Source organism: Symphodus melops (genome assembly GCF_947650265.1).
Source record: "Symphodus melops genome assembly, chromosome: 11".
NCBI lineage: Eukaryota > Metazoa > Chordata > Actinopteri > Labriformes > Labridae > Symphodus > Symphodus melops.
Window position 1 is genome coordinate 16467651 of NC_136701.1, and position 15710 is coordinate 16483360.

The 15710-nt window shown below is 37.1% G+C and overlaps 1 protein-coding gene across 4 annotated transcripts in view; it reads left to right on the forward strand.

The window, feature by feature from the left end:
- Positions 1 to 863: 863 nt before the first annotated feature.
- LOC306832093 (short transient receptor potential channel 4-like) overlaps positions 864 to 15710 on the forward strand; it is a 48177-nt gene continuing 33330 nt past the window's right edge. For 3 of the 4 annotated variants that reach the window (XM_079356503.1, XM_079356506.1, XM_079356505.1), the window contains exon 1: positions 864 to 1175. The gene's annotated coding sequence lies outside the window, so the exon portion shown is untranslated. Of the gene's footprint in view, positions 1184 to 15710 lie in introns of all 4 variants that reach the window. The other variant, XM_079356504.1, reaches the window with a different exon arrangement.

Here is a 15710-nt window from a genome sequence, read left to right on the forward strand (position 1 = left end):
CTCTGTTTTTCTGAGCAGCTAAAGTTCCCCCTATAAAGCAGCACTAATGTTACCGGGGTGCAGACTTTCACTTGTGTATTTCAATTGAGAATAGATTATATCATCAGTAATTACCTTTGCATGAGAAAGATGCAATTTGTTTTTAATGTAAAGCCCATTTGCAACCACAAGTGGATTAGATGTATATTTTTAATGGCCATTGGAAACATTACCCATCTTTAGTTACTTGCTTTGATTGTAGTGAATTCCCACAGGGGACAGTGTTTTAAATAAGTTTCATTTCACTTCTTTTACAAACCACATAAACCAAAAAAGTTGAAATTTATTCCACAAAACAGTATCTCCAATGCTGATCCTCTAAACATTAAAAAGCCATTGACAGAGTTAATTGCTAGTAAACAGCCTTAACACGGGGTTATAAACTTTCTTCTTTTTTGTGGTCTCTTGTGGTCGGATCATTTGCTTTAATTCAATCTATAGGAAAGATGGCAATTTTCAGGTTAAGCTCTCACACACCAGAAAATGACTTTATAGTCGTCCCATCTCTGCCATGACAGCAAATCCCATGTAGAGTTCATATTTATGCACAAGAGTTCAGCCCTTGTATTCCTCCTGCTCCTGTAGAAACTACAGCTCTTTTCATGTACCAAATAGATATATTATTCAATAATTAGTATCAGATTATTTCGCAAACAGTGTTTGTTTTTTTTTGTTTTTTTTGTTTTTTAGGGGTACTGTCATGGTTTGGTTTTATGTATGCTTTTATTTCAGAGTTTTGAGTGTTGCCTGTTTTCTCGTGTGTTTTCTTTGTGTAGTCTTTAGTATTTCCTTTTTTTTGTAATGTCGTCTCCCTGTGTCTCTGTGTTTTTTCAGTGTTCCATGTTTCACTTTGTAGTTCTCAGTGTTGTTTGGTTTCCTGCCTCTCTGTGTTTCCCTCCTTTCTTGATATCCCTGATTGGTTTCACCTGTCTCATTAGTCTCACCTGGTTGTCTGATTACCCTACGTCTACTTGCTCTCAGTGTTTCGTCATGGCCCCCTGTTTTCCTTTTTTTGGATTTATTGGATTAATTTTTGACTCATTTTTAGTTTTGGCTTTTGTTTAAATAAGTCTCTTTTTTTGTTCCTTCCAATTGGGTCCTCCTCCACTGTTTTTTCAACCCTTGACCACATACAGGTACAGCTGTTTAATTACATGCATTTTTTTTTATTTTCATGGTAACTGGTATGCACCAAAAACACTAGAAAAAAAATCGCTTCTATGTGTTCGGGCTGTCAAATGATCCATCTTAAAAAAAACACTTTTAATTACTAAATTTCTATAGTTATTTACAATTAATCTTTTAGTTAATTAAAATTAGTTAAAATGCAGTTAATTAGTATTTTTGAAATTCCATTATTTTGCATTTAGGAATAGAAATGTTTTTTCTTTTTTTTTCTTTAATCAACAGGAATGCAGTTTAATCAATTACTTTTTTTGCACGTGCTAACATTTTGTAGTAAAAAAAAAAAAAGAAAACTCCATCCATCCATTTTCTGCCGCTTATCCGGGGCCGGGTCGCGGGGGCAGCAGTCTAAGCAGAGACACCCAGACTTCCCTCACCCCAGACACCTCCTCCAGCTCTTCCGGTGGGACCCCGAGGCGTTCCCAAGGCAGCCGAGAGACATAGTCTCTCCAGGGTGTCCTGGGTCTACCCCGAGGCCTCCTCCCGGAGGGACATGCCCGGAACACCTCCCTAGGGAGGCGTCCAGGGGGCATCCGGACCAGATGCCCGAACCACCTCAACTGAAGAAAAAAAGAAAACTAACTCATTTAACACAGGTTTTAATGGTTAACCTAGAATAAGTAATACAGAGATATCCTCCTTGCATTTTGCAAAATAGCTGTTTAGGCAATAAAAATCTGAACACAGCATTTAGTTTATATTGCCTTAGTTATGATACATTTTTAAATGTTTGTCTGGACTTTCAGAATGTGCTTATTTTCAATCTGCAGTGGACATGTTATTTAACATTATTATGCAGTAAAGATAAGACGTGTTTTTTATTCTTAATGAGAAACTGTAGGGATCTAATTTTAGCTGTGAGGTCTGGAGCAGTGAGTCACAGCATTGTGTTCATACAGGAACAAAAAGAGCCATCTGTGTGCTCTCTCTTACAGCTATTCAGTCATGTTTTTGTGCAAGCTTTTAATTTCAGGCTAAGAAGCTTGCAGTGTATCGGTCAGTCGAGCTGCCTGTCTGTCCACTTGTTGATTTGTTTTCAGCTCCCTGTTCAGCTGTGTGGTTGTGTTGCTTAAGGCTAATGCTTTTTTAGCATAATCTTAATTGTTTTCCTATTATTCAGTTATTCGAACGGTTTCATTTTGTTGACAACTACTCCCATTGTCCTTTTCAACCCTTTTTCATTCGAGACTATCAACTGTCTGTTTCAAGGCCCTCTTCTGCTTGTGTAATGCCTCGCCTCCAATCTGCTTTCCATATTTTCTGTCTTAATGTATTATGACTCTTTGAGGAGCCACATACAGATTCAGTGACAACTTACAAAAGCTTGAGAGCTTCCCAATGCCCTAAGGCTTCCTTGTTTTTGTCAAACGTGATCTGTTTATTTTGTCACAGTTCAGTTTTTGTGTCCCTTTTCTGTTGCACAAAAACTGTGATGATGCAGACATAATTGAATGTGCTTCTATATGTCGTGTGCCCTGGGGTTGACTAATGACCACTTAAAGAAAACCCAGATCAAGTAGTGTGTGCTTTTGTGTGTGTGCACAAGGGTTGTAGCAGATTTAATAGATATTGCTATAGATAATGGGGATATAGAGAGGAAGAGGGCCATATAGATTCTGAACAAAGCTCATTTAATATCCATAATCCTTTTCATGGCACACTATCTTTATGACACTACATCTCCACGAAGCATTAAGTCATGGTACCACTGCGACGCATGGTTACATGAGAGGGGAGATCCGGTCGATACGACAACATTAGCTGTAATCTAACACACTGACTATTAAATCACTTCATCTTGTATCAGAGATAGAAAGAGGGCAGAAAACAAGAGGGGGTCCTGCAAGACAGCTGAAAGAATAGTCACCAAACAACAGATGTTCTTATCATCTGCAGCACACATGCTAATCATGGAGGCAAACATTGAATCATAATCTAAAGATAAAGAGCATTTCCTTTTATTTGGACATGGATTCAAATAAGGAATAATGCAGTTTGAACTGAGTGGCATTCAATCCTGATGGTCCTTGATAAATTGAACTAAAGGACTTTTTTGTGGTTATCATATTTTATAATAATCAGGAGATATTGAGTCAAGAAATCACCATTACTGTTGATCGATTGAATTTTTTTGTAAACAAGTGTACATTGCAGAGGATATTTTCTGTTTTGAAAAGCATGTAAACCTTCTAATCTACTAAAGTCACCTGTGGCGATGTGAGATCCCCCAGATATCTTGTTTTATCACGTCAAAACATAAAGCTGATGACTCATTATCTAACCTTGTAAAATAATAGTCTCAAGGATATTCAATGTTGGACATTTAATAAAGGAATTACCTCAGTCGCTACTTTTACTTCTCCTGCTCAGATTATCTATCTGTCTCGGTCTGTTTTGAAACCGTGTGAATCTGTCATTATACACGCACACAATCGCCTCTTGGATTCATAATTGATTTAAGATTTAACTGACAAATGAAATGCCAAAGAAAGGCCTTGTCCCCGGCTATAGCTTCATTCAGGATTCCCTATCTTGTTATCCCATCGCAAAGAAAAGAGTGCTTCAGAGTGCTGTGGATGAAGAACTATCTGAACTCAGCAGTTCACCCATCCGTTATGGATAAATATACTGCATTCATGTACTACAATCAAAATGTCATGTCCTAACCCTTAACTTACCCATTCCCCCACCCACTCTAGTTTCAACCAAATGATTTAGAAAGTCTCTCCCTTCAACCTATCTTTTGCTTCTGATTTATGAAAGAGGATGTGAAAAGAACAATAAACGACAGGGATTGCTTCTTTCCTCAAGAAAGTATTATTACATCCATCATCAACCCGATGCTGGTATAAACTCTGAAGTGAAAAGGCTGCAATGCAGTACTGACATTATAATTGTCCAAATTATTCATTCAGACTTTAGTGGCTGTGTTTGAGTGTAATTTTCCTCTCTCAGCATTCTCACTCTGCCTATAAAGAGGACACTTGGAGCATGTAGGCTTCTGGCCATGATCAGAAATGTTTTCAGTTAGCTGACTCTTTCCCAAAGGAATACATAATGACAATGAGGATCTTATTTTTGTGTGCATAAATATACTACATATACAAGTAAAGAGTTAAACAGTGTATTCAGCATAGCTTATTTATCTTTGTGGTCAACTGTTCGCCCTAAACAAAAAGAAACACGAGAGGGTACTGACTTTTATTTTTCATCTGAGGGACTTCACAAATAAACAAAATATACAGTTCAAACCTGTCCACTTAGCTCATTCAGAATAGTAAATCTATGACTATTTACAAAATGAATCATAACCTTTCCTCTCCGGCTAATGTTATTTCCCCTCTGTAATATGAAAACGTTGATTTCATTTGCAGAAATCTCCATATTTGGGTCATCAACATTCATTTTTCCACCAAGCAATGATTTGTTCCACCTCATTGTTTTGCAGTCAGACCTGTAATATTATGCATTTTTGTGTGCCTGGCATCAGCTCTAAAATGTCACAAGACACGATATTTATTAGCTCAGGACATTTCAAAAACTCTACCCTCTCTCGAGTGAAACAACAATCAACATCAGTCTTCCAAGCTCAGCTGAAGTTTAACAAAGAGTTTATTAAAGGTCACCTTTACAATAGGATGTCAGTAAGATCTCATGATAGTGATATTCTATTGAGACGCCGTGAGGAAAGTATCAGTTCTAGTCAAATATATCTACATTACATTACAAACTGTCCATGTATTTAACAAGTTACAAAAAAAAAACACTTTTCATCTTCTTAGCTCTCTGGTAAACCTTTCGTCTTTTGTAAAAAGTTGTTGATGGAACAGAATCCTTCAACATATGAAGACACAATCTAAATGGCGGTAGGGATGAAATGTATACATATACAAAAAAAAAATTATCCTTTAAATAGACTTTTGGCAGTTAAAATAGGGCCTTTTATCTTTTAAACATTAATTCCTAAGCCATCTGCAAAGATGTACTTGACCTCTTTTAGGCATCCTATCAAGTAAAAATAAATTATAAACCTTGGTGATGAATTGCTCTGGTAGTGTCGGTCCCCGCTAAAACTTAGATATTAAGAAGCTCCAGAGGATTAATCCCAATGTCAGTAGTGAAACCTTGACTAGATTTTTTTTTTTGTTTGTTTAACTTGAGACATCAGGTTGTATTTGATCTTTTCTGTCAATGACCATGTCCCACCAATTCAAATAACAATCCACACAGCCTCAATTTTCTAACAAAGAAATGTTTGGCCTACTGCTTAAACACCAATCTGATATCATTGTCACTGTGTGCCTTAGTAAAACACTTGTTGTTCAGCTGAGCGGTTGTTTGATAATTCAGCTGAATCTGTGCTTTAGGATGTTGTTTATGTACTGTACATCTATATTATACCTATGTACTAGAGCAGGGGTGGCCAACCCTGGTCCTCGAGAGCCACAATCCTGCATGTTTTAGATGTCTCCCTCTTCCAACACACCTGATTCAAATGATTATCTCATCATCAAGCTCTGCAGAAGCCTGATAACAATCCTGATCATTTGAATCAGGTGTGTTGGAAGAGGGAGACATCTAAAACATGCAGGATTGTGGCTCTCGAGGACCAGGGTTGGCTACCCCTGTACTAGAGTATCTGTGTGGTTCATTACATTCTCCCTCTGTTTAGCTTTTTGAGGCTTTTTTTTTTTTTTTTAAGCTTTTTTGATATTTAGCTGTCCGTGCAAGTGAACATGCTATGCACTCCAGCAATACGAAGCTATGCCCCGTGACGCTGTGCCCTCTGTCAGCTAGGTGCAACCACACCTGTACTGTCGGCTGTTGCTGCAACTTTAACTTACACTGTTGAGGATATGCAAGCTATAACATATAGGCCACAGTATAGAGTCTGCACCTTAACAGCATGTTTTTCACACTTTCGTATGGGCTTTACTTGAGTCACTCGCATGTGTATCAACTATTTGTCATTTGTGATGTTCGACCTCCAGAATGTCATATTTAGTTTCTTCAATGCTCACAAGATAGGGAAATATCAACATTTAAACAAAGCCGTTTATCCATCGATATTTTTGACTTACAAAGTCAGGGATGTTTCCCTATTGCAAGCGGTATAGCTCCCAAACTGTTATTTGAGACTGAGTTTATCTCCACAGGACGCATGCGGTCATTTCCACTTCTGCAGAGAATAAACCAATTAAATACAGCAGCAGCTTGACACTTCTCTTGACACGGTACTGCCTGTACAGTCAGAGTGGCTCAGCTGTCCATGTCCTCCTTCAAGGGAAAATTATAGGGACTATCTCAAGCAATCATAGCCATAGGGGAGAGTGTGTTAAAGTGTTTCTGCTCAATGAGGTGTTATAATAGAAATGGAGCCAGTCTTATAAATATGAATCTTTTGATTAGACTATTCTTTGAATGCAATGTCAAAGGTTTCTGCTACAATGTATCTAATTAAGAGAAATAATGTCGATGCAACACCATGTGATTAGTTCAAGGAGAGAGGTTTTTTTCTGCTCGTGCACTGTCACACACAACACACAATGACACACAAAAAGCACTAATGATCACTAGTAAAATGTAATGGTGACATTGATTTCTTACTGTTTTGTACAAAAGGTCTCAGTGGTGTTGAGTTAAAAGACTTTGTGGCTGGATGGGGAGCAAATCTAATTCAAAGCCTCTATCCCAGAAGGTTTTATTTTTTAGACCAAGACGAGTGGTTTCCCAAATGGTTTTGGCTCAAGTTACACAAAGCCAGTCATCTGTTATGCCTTAATGATGTTAGAAAACACAGGGAGAGAGATCAAGTGTGTCCAGCAAAAAGCTTCTATCCTCATTTAGCCATGAACCAACGGGTTTAGAAATCTTCCTACACTGCAGCTTAATCTCTTCATCTCCTTTCATATCCCTTTTCTTTACAGTTCGACCATACTCAGCATCAGTGGGTGTCTTTGGTGCATAAAAAGATAGGTCTTAACTTTGAATATTTTAAAGAAAGTATGCCTTTGCTCCGAAGCGGATAATCTTCCAGTCGATTGCCATCTCTTTGTTCCCACACAGTTTAAGACGCACTGAACCCTTGTATTATGGCTCCTATAGAAGTGTGATGCAGGATCATCAGTTCTGCCATTACAGTACCGTACATGTTTTAAACTTCCAGGTGTGTAAAATACCACCAGGAATTCCTCTTATTTTTACACAATTACTCTTCATAGTTTTGCTTTACATTTTGTGTATCAAAGATTTTTGTCCCTGGTCAGGAAAAGATCATCATTTATAATATAAGCTGGACAAAAATAGTCAATGTGAGTCTAAAAAAGAAAGCTGTAATGATATGTCAATTGTTGAGTGCTAGTTCTGTTAGAAAGTATTGCATATTTGTTTTAAAGATATATCCATCGTCACCAAAAGCAGTGTGCTGGATACAGTGTGTTACGTTTGCTTTATAGCTTACTTTTTCATCATCTCGAATGGAGACTTCAGCTAAAGCTACCGGAAATGAACAATAACAGCTTCTTCAAAAACTTCTGCTCAGAGGCTGAACTTGATTAAATGAGGGGTCTCGAGTATCGATCACAGAAATAATCGCACACAGTATGATGGATGACACTTTGCTCATCCATCATAGAGTTAGGATTTATGGCACTTTGTGCAGTTTAATAGGGGAAGAGGTCAGAAAAACTACATGGCCAAACCATTAAATCACTGACAAGCTCTGGTTGAACTTCGGAGAGGTCATAGTTCTGTGCTGCCGCTAGATTCTCTTTAGAGCCCGCCACTATTTTTACCATCATCTGACTCTATTGATCTACTTCTATACCACCTTATATTGTATATGACGAAAGATGTTCTCACCCCTGAATTCTCAGTTGTGATCCACCGCCAACCTAACCAAACCTTGCTTTCTGTACTGCACTGATAATGATTCATTGAATGCGGACATACTGGCGAGTCACTCTAGATTAAAAGGCAGTTTGGCCTCTGGCCTTGACCTTAAGAAAGCACTACAGTAAAAGAGCCAGCTAATGATGCTCTGCCATTAACTCCACAGACAGATTTTAATGCCTGAGACAAATGAACAGCAAGCTTCTCTAAGTGTAACGTCAATAAACGAGCATTAATAACATCGAGCACTAATTGATGCCACCAGAGTGAACTGTTAACCTTCGAAAGAAACTTGTATTTATAATCAAAGAAACACTTTAGGTCGAGGAGATGGAAAATGTGGCCTACTAAATGACTAGGCCAACTTTTCAGGAAAAGTTCTGTATTAAATCAGGAGTACTTTTTGACCCTGATTATCTCATTTTCCGAACGTTTAAAGGAAGAATGTGTGATTGTTTTTGATCCAGCATATGTCGCCCATGAGCACCAGCATTAAACCCAAACAAACTGCAGTTTGACGACTCCGCTAATCTAAAACCTCCGCTCTCCTCCATCTTCGCACCTTCAACCCCTCTCCACTCATGTTTGCGCATGCAGGAGCTATCAATAAGAAATAATCATAATCAGGCACCACTAAGTGCAAGCGGTAGGAAAATTGGTCCTTTGCCCGTGATCTGCATTGTTGTGTTAGCAGGCTGTTAGCAAACTTTTGTTAACTTGCAGCTTTATATTGCACATAAATTGACATGGAATAACCGTGATCTAAACTTACGTGACATCCAAATAAGCAGTTAGTAGGCTGTGCTATTTTTTTCCCCCTAGTCCTTGACTAAAACTGCTTCATACAAAAGGCTGGCCTGTCCATGTAAACATCGTGAAAACATGGTCCAACCGACCAACAGAGCAGCTGGCAAGACTCGTGCTTCTCACTCATTGTAGACAGTCATGACTCAGGTAGACATTTATCTAACATACTTGATACTCTGTTATATTTGTGTAAGATGTCACACATTCTTCCTTTAAATTGCAGAAGCTGGTTCTGCTTTACTGTCTGATTCAGCTTTTTTATACATCTTCTGTATTTATTGACAAATGATTGCAGACAATAGGTGAGACAAAGCACTCTCTTCATGCAAATAACACCATGCTAAAAGCATACCCGAAATGTTGCCCTTACAATAGTTTGTATTCAGTGATTAAATATGCCAGGTCAAACAAGCTGGAAAAGCTGTTACACCAAATGTCAAGTGTCTGAGAGAATATACCTTGAGATTCTCAAGTGTATGAAATGAGTCTTGATTGTCCTGTTGTCTGTAAAGGATTTTACATATTTTCTAAAGCTGAACAATGGCTCATGTATGCAATATTGTTCACATAAAGAGAATGGGTGGCATTATGCATAAAAGTATTAATCATATATTAACCAGAAATATTCACATTTGAATGAGCTACATTCTGTGTTGTCGAAGGATAATGCTTTCAAAATCTGTCTAACGAGGAACTCTAGTTCCTGGAGACAATTAACAAGATGATTTTGACATCTTATTTCTTGGTTTTCTAAACACACTGTTGTGGTTTATTGGTCCCAGACTGTTCAGAAGGCGTAAATGCCTCATCAAAGAAGGAAATGTGTATATTTTGAAATAATTAAACTGTTCTGATGCAGCTTTTTTCACAGCATGTTGTTTGTTGTCTTTATTCTTTGTAATGCTTTATTTAGTCATTTGATTAAAAATGCTTCGACTACAAAGGAGTTTTCTTTCTTTCTTTCTTTTCTTTTCTTTTTTTAAAGACATAAGACGTTTGAAAAAGGACAGTTCATGTTGTTCCTATATCTCCAGCAGCTTACCCCTTTCATTTCCCAGGTCATTTTAATTAGGAGATAACAAACTTAATTTCACTTTACTCTCTCTGCTGATTGTCTCCATCACTATCTCTATTATAGCTGACTATTAAATGTACTGTAAATAATGTCCTTTGAACAATGAAGACACACACTAATCACTAATAATCTGGATATCTTTCTATCACAAGCCAATTACTGTGATATGCTTAAACATATCTGTAAATTGCCACTATGTTACTCTCTTAGTCCGCTGTAGTTCATTTAACTAGTATAGTACCCATATGGTTCACATGAGCACAGAAAGCACTTCAACACCTTCTGTCCACTGAGGTGACAAGAAATGTGAAAACCTTGTGCTAAATGTAGCAGATGAAGTTAAAGAATGCATATGAAGGGAAATGGAAAAGCTTTTACGACTAACAGATTCAATTATTAAAAACAATGTACTTGCTGGCGCTCTGCTTGTTTTCTTTTTACTGTTTTTTTCCCACTTAAATCTGCACTCTAAGAGGCCAGACTGTTCTCAGACATTACATTAAAAAAAAAATTATTGTGCAAAATTGAACAGTATTGTGTAGACGTGTAGCTAAATGCTATGACATTTACCTGCTAGCCTTCAGAGACTTAAGAGTTCTCTTTGCTTTTTTAAAGCTGAGGAAATGAAAGCCCTGTAGACATTTAGTCTGACCTTGCTCAGCCGCTGTCGTTTTACAGTTTTTTTCATTTATCCCCTTTTCAGCCACTCCCCTTATTTCCTGCAGGCAAGTCCATTAACCTGATGTTTAAAAAAGTTTGGAGTGACGCCACTGCATATTAAGGTTCAGCTTCTGCCACATCTTAAATATCACATTTCCATGTTCTTGATTTTCATGGACTTTACAGCCATCATGTTAAGCATGTATCAGTTTGAATTATCCCTATAATTCACAAGATATTGCCTGTTTAGGGATAACATTATCTGTTAGATATTATTCACATTGTTGATCCCTGCCTTTACCTTCAGGCAGCTTGTGTCAGAATGTATACAACTGAAAACCAATTTACGGTAGGTATGACTCTTGAGTAAGAAGATCATCCTTGTTATTATCTTGATGGACGAGTCGTAGCCTATAAACACGATAACAAAAGAAATACATTTCATTGAGACAAGAGTGTATTGGAACAGGAAAATTCACAGGCTATTCAGCAGTTTAAAATAATTACAGGATGACTTACTGCTTATTGCACAAAGACCAAGTATAAAATAGAGATAAATGTACATTTAATGTTAAATAAGTCTACACAAGAAAGAAATTGTAAATTTAAAGTCTCCGTATTTGTCTTTTAAAAGGGATGATTTGTGATTCCTCCTTTAAAGAGGCACATTTTTATAATACATTGTTTTCTTTGACTCATCACTTATACATGCAAAGCTTTTCATTGGAGAAAAAACGGTGACAAATAGATTGTATAGCGCATGTTTCAACACCCATAATTACAGTGCACTGATAATCTGTTATTTTCAGACACTGGTCATTTCCATGGTGATTGTGCCCTTTGTGAGGCTGAAGAAATATTTTCTTTCTTAGCACTTCACTGAACTGATTGCTGTCATTTTGTACCCATCTGCAGTAACTCCACAGTAAAACGTTAACCAATCAGGAACACAGAAGAACCCAGTGGTGTGTTTATTTAATGGTAGTGATACGTTAGCTGAATCAGCAGAGTTGGATGCTGTTTCACTGGATGTGTTGCAATGGAACAGAAAACAACCAGCAGGGCTTCATAAAGTTCTCAGTTGGTACTTTATATAACTTAAACTTGACTCAGGAAGGGATTTCTTTATAACTGGGATATGAGATAAAGGGCGGTTTTTAGTAATGGGCTCTTACTTTAAGTTTTCTATAGAGCTCAATGGTGTCGATGTGATTATTGTTAAGTTTTGTATGCTGTAGTCATGCTCCAATGGTTCATAAAAATAAAGCTCCAGGAGACCAAAAAGGTTTTCTATTCAAAAATCAATGTCATTTAAGGACTCCTGATTTGCCCTCTCTATTCAGGTCTTTGCTTTGATTTGTCACTTGTTTGCGGTTTTCTTTCATCCCCTCTTACGCAACCAGTTACATATGTTAAGTACTACAACTTTCTCTCCCTTACATTTATTGCCAAAGTGCTGTCAAGCAAGGCATCGGAATCACATGGTACAAATCGGTTAGCTAATGTTTGAGGAATAAAAAGTAAAAGATTGTAAGTTAACGCCAAAAACAGGTTTTCTTTTTTAAATGTACGTACCCTTACCCTATTCAACATGAGTAGATCACAAGCTCCACTCATGTTCACTCAGTTAACATTGTGTCCAATATGGTAGTATAGAATCTTTTAGTAATATATCAAACATTTATTATTTGAGGACATAATTTGGAGATACAATATGTAGACTCCACTGTCAGGGGGCTCTCAATACATAAGAAAAGATGTCATTAAGACTAGCAGGGAATCCTGGGAGTTCCCATCCTGTTAGAACTACAAAATTTAGGACTCAAGTGCTCAACAACAGAAAAAAATAATAATATGTATATATAATATAATAATAATAATAATAATAATAATAATAATAATAATAATAATAATAATAATAATAATAATAATATATAATATAATAATATATAATATATATATATCTCATGGGTTCAGTCAAATTTTAATTAATTTAGATATTTGAATGTAAATATTGTCATAACGTCATATTCATAACATTTAATCTTATTAAATTCATAGGCCTAAATTTAGATTTTATTAATTATATTTTTTAAATTCAATCTACAAAAAAAACACTGAATATGACTACTTAACATATATTGTATTTGAATAATGGCCTCTGAATAATGATAGATCTATGGAACTATAATACTTCAGAACATAAAAAAGCCTTAGTGTACATGTAGTTACTTTCTACCACTTTATTTCAAGACACATCAAAGCTGTCCATATGAACATTGAAGTGACAGGTGACAAGTGGTGAAAGTCCAGACACAAAGAGAAATTGTACAGTGATTGATTTTAAGTGTTTGATTACATATGCTGTCAGACCCAGAGCTAAGGTGCAGACCTGTCAATCCTATGTTGCTTTATTTTTCTAGATGTCTTTTCCCACTCAGTTTGTCACTCTGGGACTATAGTCACTATCGCATAATACAATAAAGTAGGACAGACATAATTGACTGTAAATGCTTGTCTGTCAGTGCCACAATTCCACAGAGTCAACCTCTATAATTTAAATTCTATTTTATATAATGACTATTTTTTCCTCTCATTCTTGGAACCCATTTGCTTTCATCTGGCGATGATGCATGCCTCTGGGAACGATGGACAACCTCTTGTTAATTTCAGTGTCGCCAGCGGTAAGTGTACTCCAACTTTCCACAAATATGTTCCTTATTCCATGAGCTGCATTGTTTACAGTCCAATCACCAACATGCACAACCCATGGACCTGAGTGTCCATGTGTATAAAAGCAAAACGGAAATTACATTTTTTTCACTTGGTTCATTAGAAGTCAACAATGAAGCCTCCCTCTGTTTTACTTCAGCAGTACAAGCCTGAAAAAGAAACTTTCTTGTGATTTACTTGCAATTAACGGGCTCCAAGTTTGCCCACATATCTACATTATGATGCAGATTTCAATAATAAAAGAACATGCAAGCTTAGCTAGGTCTGTTCTCAACTAAAAAAAAAGAATCTTTTACTTTCATTTAAATGGACTTCAGGTTAAGGGTTTCTGATGCTCTTAGGGAATCTAAACTTTGATTGCTTTCCTGACACAGTGTCCAACAAATGTCTTGCTTTTTGGTCTGTATAGATATTATTCAAAGGCTTCTGATATGTGATTGGTCAATACTACTAGGACCACAAACATACTACAAGCAGAACCAGAACACATCACATATTAAGATAGATTTACTCCCATGTGAATCGACCATCTAGATGTTTTCCTGTATAAAGAATGAACCCAATGAACCAACGCTAGAACCCATTGTAAGGGCAGTCAATGTCTTTTGTATATTGTAACTGTCCTCAAAAATGTAATTCTTATTTTATTCTTATTCCGTCACCACACTCAAACCTTTTCCTATTATGGGCACATGCTTATCTTCTAATCATTGCATCTCCTCTGCAGTCCTTCTACCCTCTGTCCACACTCACTAGCATGCATACATAGCAGGCTGTTATGATGACATGTTTTACATGCAGCGTAGGTGTAGCACAGGTTTCTCATCCATTTAGATTTCTTCCTACGTGGGTTGGGCGTTTTCATGAGGCTGTTCAGCTCAATTAAGGCTTTTGTTGCTTATTTGTGACTAACACAATGATTTGATCTGCACACGTAATGTGACTTGTCACATTTGTGGGTTTTAATGCACAACTGGTTCAAATGCTGAATGATGATCAAAGATGCATGTTCAGTGAAGCATTGAAGGAAACGCATTGTCTGTTTAAATACATGAGAAACCGCATTCTCAGTACAGGCTATTATTTGAGATGTATAGAATCTGCCTTCCTTTTCCTGTGGCTTCACCTAATACCCTATTAGGGGAGGACACAATCAATGCAGTTTGAGCTAATAATTGGATTTCACTGGGTATGTTTCACCCGAGGCAAGAAGGAGAAGGAATAAAACATAAAACATGACATCCAACTGTCTGTTCAACTTACCTTTATTTGCATTGTGATTGGATCCCTTGTCTGATAACCCGTGACTCTGTGGAGGGGTCGATAAGGCTAATTACAATGAGCCTCCCAAGGCATGAGCACAAGCTGTAGATCTTTTAAATGTCTGTGTGTGTGTTTTTGTGCACATGATGGACAGATCACTATCAGATCCACAATCAAATTACTCCACAGCACCAGAACAGCACGCTCTGATGTTAAAGGCTTAGCCAGCGCTGATAAGTGATGGGTGACATCACTGATGTTGGTTTATCTGCATGTGCAGTTTGTGTTTTTAAGACATTTTATTTAAATTAGCGAGTGAATGTTTTTCTAGGTTTTCATCATTTGCAACAAATATGCAAACTGTATGAAAACCTAATAAATAAAAAACTTGAGGTTGACCTTTTTCTCTTTATTTATTTGGTCATTTTCAGACAATGTGTGATTTCATAGGTTGGTGTAGTGGTTAGCTTTGTTTGAATGCTGTGTTTTCTCTCTTGGTACTTTGGTCTATGACAAGCTTGTTAGGTTATTGGTGACTCTGAATTGTCTATAGTCCTGAGTGTGAGCATGAATCTTTGTCAGCCCTGTGATTAACTGGCAACCAGTCTAGGGTCTAACCTCCTTCTTGTCCAATGACGGTTGGGATCGGATTCAACCCCGAGTGGGACAAGCAGGGTTATGGATGGGTTTGATGTTATAATAGTGATTTATACCATCTCAGCCTTTCAAGGACTGATGATTCTCACACTTCTCACATATGAAGGTTCATTACTTGGGCATCTTCTACTTCTTATGTTTATGTTGCTCTTTTTTTTCCTGACTAACTTTGATATGTTCAGCTAAGATTTTGGTATCAACCAGCTGACAGCCATCCTGTGCACACAGCCTATCTCAGGCTTTTGACAAACAGGGAAATGAATAACAAATAATATTTTAGTAGTAATGCAATTTGAACATGTAAGAGAGAAAAACTTACATTTGAAACATAAGAGGGATATCTCAACTTGCCATAGCAACATTATGAATCAATAGACACACAAACTGAGGCGCTCATGCC